The following is a 6,354-nucleotide window of genomic DNA, read 5'->3' on the forward strand; positions in this document are numbered from 1 at the left end:
CAAGTCATAATTCAAAAAATACCATTAGTATTTTTAATTTTATTCAGTTTACGCAACAATAAGTATTTATGAATTTCATAAACATTTCAAGAGTTTTAAAAATATTTAAAAAATTGTAATGTTTTTATTCCAATGTGATTATTTATTATTTTAGATTAATATTGAAAAGTCAAATTTTATATTAAAAATTATAAGTTTATTCAACTTAGACGGTTTGTTATACATAAGGGTAATTTTGTCCATTTACAAACTATGTTGCAAAGTCATATTCCCAAACACTACAATGTAATCCTCTAAGCAATTGCATCGGCATTCCCTGTAATCATCAGTTCCCCTGGTTATACCAAACGTTGCAAAGTGATATTCCCAGAGATCACATTCCTTGCAATATACCAAACTCTAACCCATAATTAAACAAAAAATCTCTTAAACCTATATCTAGTTGTAAGTTCAACCACTAAAGCTGAATCGTCCTACACTGTCTTAAGGAATGGCTACATCTTCGAGCAAACCCAATGTTGGTGACAATGGCGACCAAAGTATTAGTGATGATGAATACTCAAGCCCACGATCAAGAAAGAAATGGAAATTAGATTTTCAATTGCCTGCCGCATCAATTGGTTTTTCAATTAACCAAGTAATGATCTGTCCTCAACCTCACGGTTTAGGGACAACTCACATGTTGTTAGGGATAGGGTAACAGAGAATGCCATCATATCGTGCGGGAAAAGGGTAGATTGGGAAAGCTTAAAGGAAAACAAATACCTTGAGGGTGACTTAATTTTGTTTTTTGACATGGGTAAACTTAAGGGTTTAAGTACCTTTTCATATTTTGATTATAGCCCGACTCTTGTTAAGGAATTTTACTCTAGCATTTGCCGGAGTGAAAATGAATTTGAAAATCCTAGAGATTTTCACCCATTTGTTTTGAACGTGTTTTTGGGAGGAATTGAGTTTACAATGACTGCCTTTGATATTGGGAAGCTCTTGAAAATACAATACAAACAGGGACAATACAAATTTGCCCATGTGACAGGCAGAAAAGAACCATACACGACAAATTCATGTTCTGCTCATCATTTGAATTTTGCACCAGATAGGCTGGTTCATAATTTTCTAACGTCCACATTACTGGGAAGGATTAGTCGTTTAAGACATGTTAGCGCTGAAGATTTGTGGATGATGGAAACAATTGGAACCTAGTTTGGCTTGAATATTGCAAAATATTTGATCATGAGAATGAGACTAGTTACCATGCGGGAAGAGACGACCCTTCCATACGGGAACATCATATCAACTTTAGTTAAGAAGAAAAGGATATGGAGCAATAGGTATCTAGCTTATTGGACCAGTCGCAAGCCTCGTAATCTCTTTATTGGATGGCTCGTGAAAAAGGGATATGACTTGAGTCTTGATGAGCCATTGAACTCTGTCGAAGGTAGCTCAGTTCATCTTGCCCATTATACTCCATCCAGTCAATCGTCTAAAGTTATTTCAGATCCTGTTTCCAATGATGTGATGTATATTATGCTTCTGAGGATTGATGAGAAACTCAGTAATCAAACTGCTAGAATGCAGACATTGGAAATGAGGATACAAAATGTTGAGAATCTTCTAATGCAAATAATAGATACAATTGTTCGGGCAGCAGAAGCGCTGCCGAAATAAATAGTCCTGAGATTAGTTTCTCCGACATGAACCTCAGAGAAAAAAGAAGTTAGTTGTTATTGGTTTTGGCTGAGTCAACTATAGCAGATTAACATTCATATTTGAGAGTTGTGGGTTAACAGGATTAAGGATACTGTAGTTTGTATTTCTCAGAATTTGTGGTATTTTGTTTTCTTTAAATTCGCTCAACATGTGCTTTAATTTTCATGTGTTTAGGGTAACTTCTAGTCAAGGGTTTAGGGTGTTCAACTTAATATTTTGTTATGATGGTGCTTGTGGTTGGGTTATGGTTTGATATTGTCCATGATAATTGACTTACCCTTCTTCGAAGAACATGACACACAATAAGTGAGTCACGCGATTCAAGATCAACTAGTGACGCGATCCCATATCATTTAGTCACGTAATTCCATAAGAATTTGTAACGCCACTCCAGATATACTACTCACATGACTCCATATCAACTAGCAATGCAATTCCATAATAACCAGTCACGCGACTCCATTTTTATACTCACACGATTTTAGAATAAATACTCATGCCATTCCATAATAACTAGTAATGCCACTCCATTTATATTACTCATGCGAGTCAATATCAACTAGTAACGCCACTCCATATATATTACTCACGCGAGTCAATATCAACTAGTCACGCGATTCCACAAAAACTAGTCATGCGCTTCCATAATAACTAGTAATGCCACTCCATATTCACTACTCACGAGAGTCAATATCAACCACTAACATGATTCTAAATCTTAACGGTTCACGCAATCTATATTTACTACTCACGCGATTCCAAGTCGATTAGTCACGCGATTCCATATTAACTATTGACGTGATTCAAAATTTAGTACTCATGTGACTTCATAACAAATACTCCCGTGAATCAATATCAACTGGTGACGCGATTCCATCTCCACCATTCACGCAGTTCAATATCAACTGGTTACAACCTTATGTCATGCAATGCAATTCAACATGTCATATAGGCTATAAAGTAAATAAGTAAAGGGGGATTGTCATATGCAAACTCATGAACGCTGTCATGTAAATTGTGTAAAATACTAACAAACTTTACAATATGAATAAGAAAAAAACAATGTTGTTCTTATTGGACCCGTATGCTTATCACATGAGTGAATACAAAGAATAATATGTAAATGATATAACAAAGAATAATATGGAAATGATACAGCATAATGTTATTTACAGATTGAAAAAGAATAAACAAATTAATAAATTTTACAACTTATACTATTTGCAAAAATCTCAAGGGTAAACTTTTTTCGAATGCCCTTTATCTCGTTTGCCTTTAGCGTTTGATCCTTCGACCTGATCAACCACTGCAAGGAGGCGATAACCCAATCCCCACAACTGTGTGATCTTGCTGTATCGAGGTCTTTTCATTTAACCTATACCTCATCCGTGTCAAAGGTTGCTTTTGACGACGCAAGCTGACAAAGTACCCCGCCTAGTGGCATATAATGGGAAACAATGATGTTAGTGGACTCATATGCTTATCACACAAGTTGGACTTTAGTGCTTCTGTCCGACTGTACCATGAGTCCACTAACATCATAGTCCATTTCAGCAAGTTAATGTGCACTACCACCTAGTGGTTGTCGAAATAGCACGGTACGAGAATTGAGTCAACCTCATGCCATGGCAAACCCCAAGGAGGTCTCCCACCCCTTGTATACTGATGCACATCGTCTGGCATTACCGCCTCACTCGGCTTGAATGTCATCTCGGTAGGGGAAGGCTGCATTTTTTGTTCAGACCTAGCAAAATAAGCTATCAATTACGTTATGCACAATAGTTAGATGCAATTAACTAATACATACCCCATACATTTGAATAATTACAACTCAGTAAAATATAATATACTTACATAGAAGGTGGTGTCAACGATGCATATTCTCTACTTGTAGTGTTTTGGATAGTGCTCGTACGCTTGCTTACACAACACACTAATGTATGCATCAATCTGTTGGTTGTCCATCAACTCTGTCGACATCTCCAATCGCCAAAAAAAATCAGGGCCTTTTTGCCCTTTAATGCCCAGAATGTTAACCCTGCATATTTATAATAGAGTTAAATTAAAATTATAGTGAAGTGACCTTACTACGAAGGTCATTTGTCATAATTTCTTTTTTATAATAATACCTATGTCAAAAGGTCTATGTAATAAATACCCTAGAACCGTTAACCTTAATATCGACTACTATTTTCATTTTACCTAGCTTGGTCGTTTTTCATGAAGGACACATATCAGTCCTTCAAATTGTCCTTTGCTTTTACGCTAGACTAATAGCGGATTAACGTATGGGCTTCGAAGGTATTTTCTGGCCAAGCTCACACATGCATCTTCGGGCTAAGGTCAACGTGGAGCCTCAGGAGAAGGTGTGATCTCACCATGCGAGAGGGGGGGCTTTACTGGAGTTAGGATAGGAGCAAGATGCGTGGAAGTTGTAGTACAACTACTTGCAAGATGAGGTCCCTCTTCGACCTCAGATGGAGGAGGTGGAGCCTCGAGAGAAGGTGTGCGCTGAGAATGCTAGGTTGCCTCTACTAGAGATGGGATAGGAGCAGGATGATGTTCGATCAAGCTACAGGAGGTGAGTTTCGACCCTAAACAATCAAAATAATCAAACACATTAGAACAGTGTATACATCGTACATGTTATAACTCACGCGATGAATAACATAAAACCTCATACCTCAAAACGGTCAATCAGTTGATCGATAATTCGATCCTCTAGCCCTTGCAGTGAGTGCTGGATATGCTCATGTAGTGACTGCGTCTGCATCTGCATTGCTTGCTGGATCTTCAACTGCATTTCATGCATCTCTATTTGCATATTCGTCTGCAATGACTGGAGGTCTTTCTTCCACTGTGTTCGCATCTTTTGTAGCTCTCGCTTAATGCTCATGACATTTGCGGATGCAACGGCGGGTTACTCTGTTCAACATGAGAGGGAACACCTGAAACAAGAGGAGGGGTAGTAGTAGAAGCAGGAAAAGGAGCAGCAAGAGTAACAACATGATGAGTAGCAAGAGAAGCACCATGAAGAGCTGCAAGAGGAGAATCAGGTACCTCAGCAGCACCAAACTTGGAATGGACCTCTTCATCCGTGGTGCATCTCTACTTAACAGCTCGTCGTACCGAACTTTTCCCTTTACGGTCCATTATTTTCCTCCTTTGTTGGGGACAAATTCTGGCTGACCCTCCAACTTTCATAATGGAATGTATTGCTACCCCTCGGAGATATTAACCTCAATGTCCGCCCAGTATGCGGTCATCATCTTTTTTGCCGTTGGCTCCAACGTCCTCACTGCCCACAATTGCACCAAAACATACATTGCCATTAGGTATAACCCTCGCTACCCTATGACAATAAAAATAAAATTTAATAAAATAAAAAAAATATGGTTTCTTTACTCACCTTGCCCTCTCTCTCCAAACTTTCAATGTTGGCATGGAAGCCTATAGGCCTCTCGTTACATTGCCATTTAAGCATTCTTGGCCAAACTTGTCCAAACTACTGCTGCTTTTCGAACAAGCTTCTGATTTCAGGTATTGCTTCCAACGCCCAAAACTGCACATCAATTGTGTAACATTTTTACTTACCTCTTAAATTCTTATGCGAAAAGAATAATGATAATGATAAACATTAGGGTATGGTAGATTAACTGAAACGCCCACATGAATCTGTAGAGGTGGTAGCGCTTCTTCTCTACTACGTCCGTAGTAGGAGGTTCGAAACATCTCAGCAAGTAATCCATGGTCAGACTCCAAACATATGTGCCCGATGGGAATGCATACCACTCGTCGATGTTCTCGACCAGCGATAACAACCATGGAACCACTGATCGTCTGTAGCCTTGACCGAATAAAGCATTGGTCACGATCAAGACAAAGGCCATCATGGTCGCGTTTTCCTCTCGCTGAAACTGCCCTCCCTTGAACGTATCTAAAACCTGTTGGATCTTCACCTCTTTCCCCGTTCCCCAATATCATAGGTGAATTCTTCCAAGGATGGCCTCGTACGGATTGACAATGAGGGCCGGTAAAAGACCAAACTTTAATCCTATCACCAGACAGAACTCCCTCTTAGAAAAGCGAGTCTTCATTTTCCCTATTGCAAACCATAACTTCGCCTCGATGGCATCAAGTTCGTTGATTCTGTGCAGCATTAGGTTGTGCACGAGACTAGCGCAGAATAAACTCTTGTCTGATTCGACATCCATCATGTGCCCAAAGCTTGTTCTCTTAAAGTTTTTCAACTCGTTTACTTGACACAGCATCTCACGTATCATGGGCAGATGCGACCACTTACAGTGGATGTTAATGCCTGCATTGAACCCCCACTGGTGCCTCAACACACAAAGCAAGGACTCCAACTTATCCTGCTCTGTTCCTATGCTGGCCATCTGCAAAATAAAACAGATAACATTCCCATTTTAGTCATGTCAATACCATCATTGTAGATTAACAAAAATAACTATAAGAATTTCTTACAAATAGCTCTCCTCAGAAGCTCACTTAAAAAATAACCCTGACAATATTTTTAACTGTTTTTAGACAATCCTGAAATAGATTAATTAATTCAAGTGTGGAGTATGGATTATTAAGTAAATCAACATATACACATTAAAGCATTACAGTTGACCCAAAATA

Source organism: Theobroma cacao, chromosome 6 (genome assembly GCF_000208745.1).
Source record: "Theobroma cacao cultivar B97-61/B2 chromosome 6, Criollo_cocoa_genome_V2, whole genome shotgun sequence".
Taxonomy (NCBI): domain Eukaryota; kingdom Viridiplantae; phylum Streptophyta; class Magnoliopsida; order Malvales; family Malvaceae; genus Theobroma; species Theobroma cacao.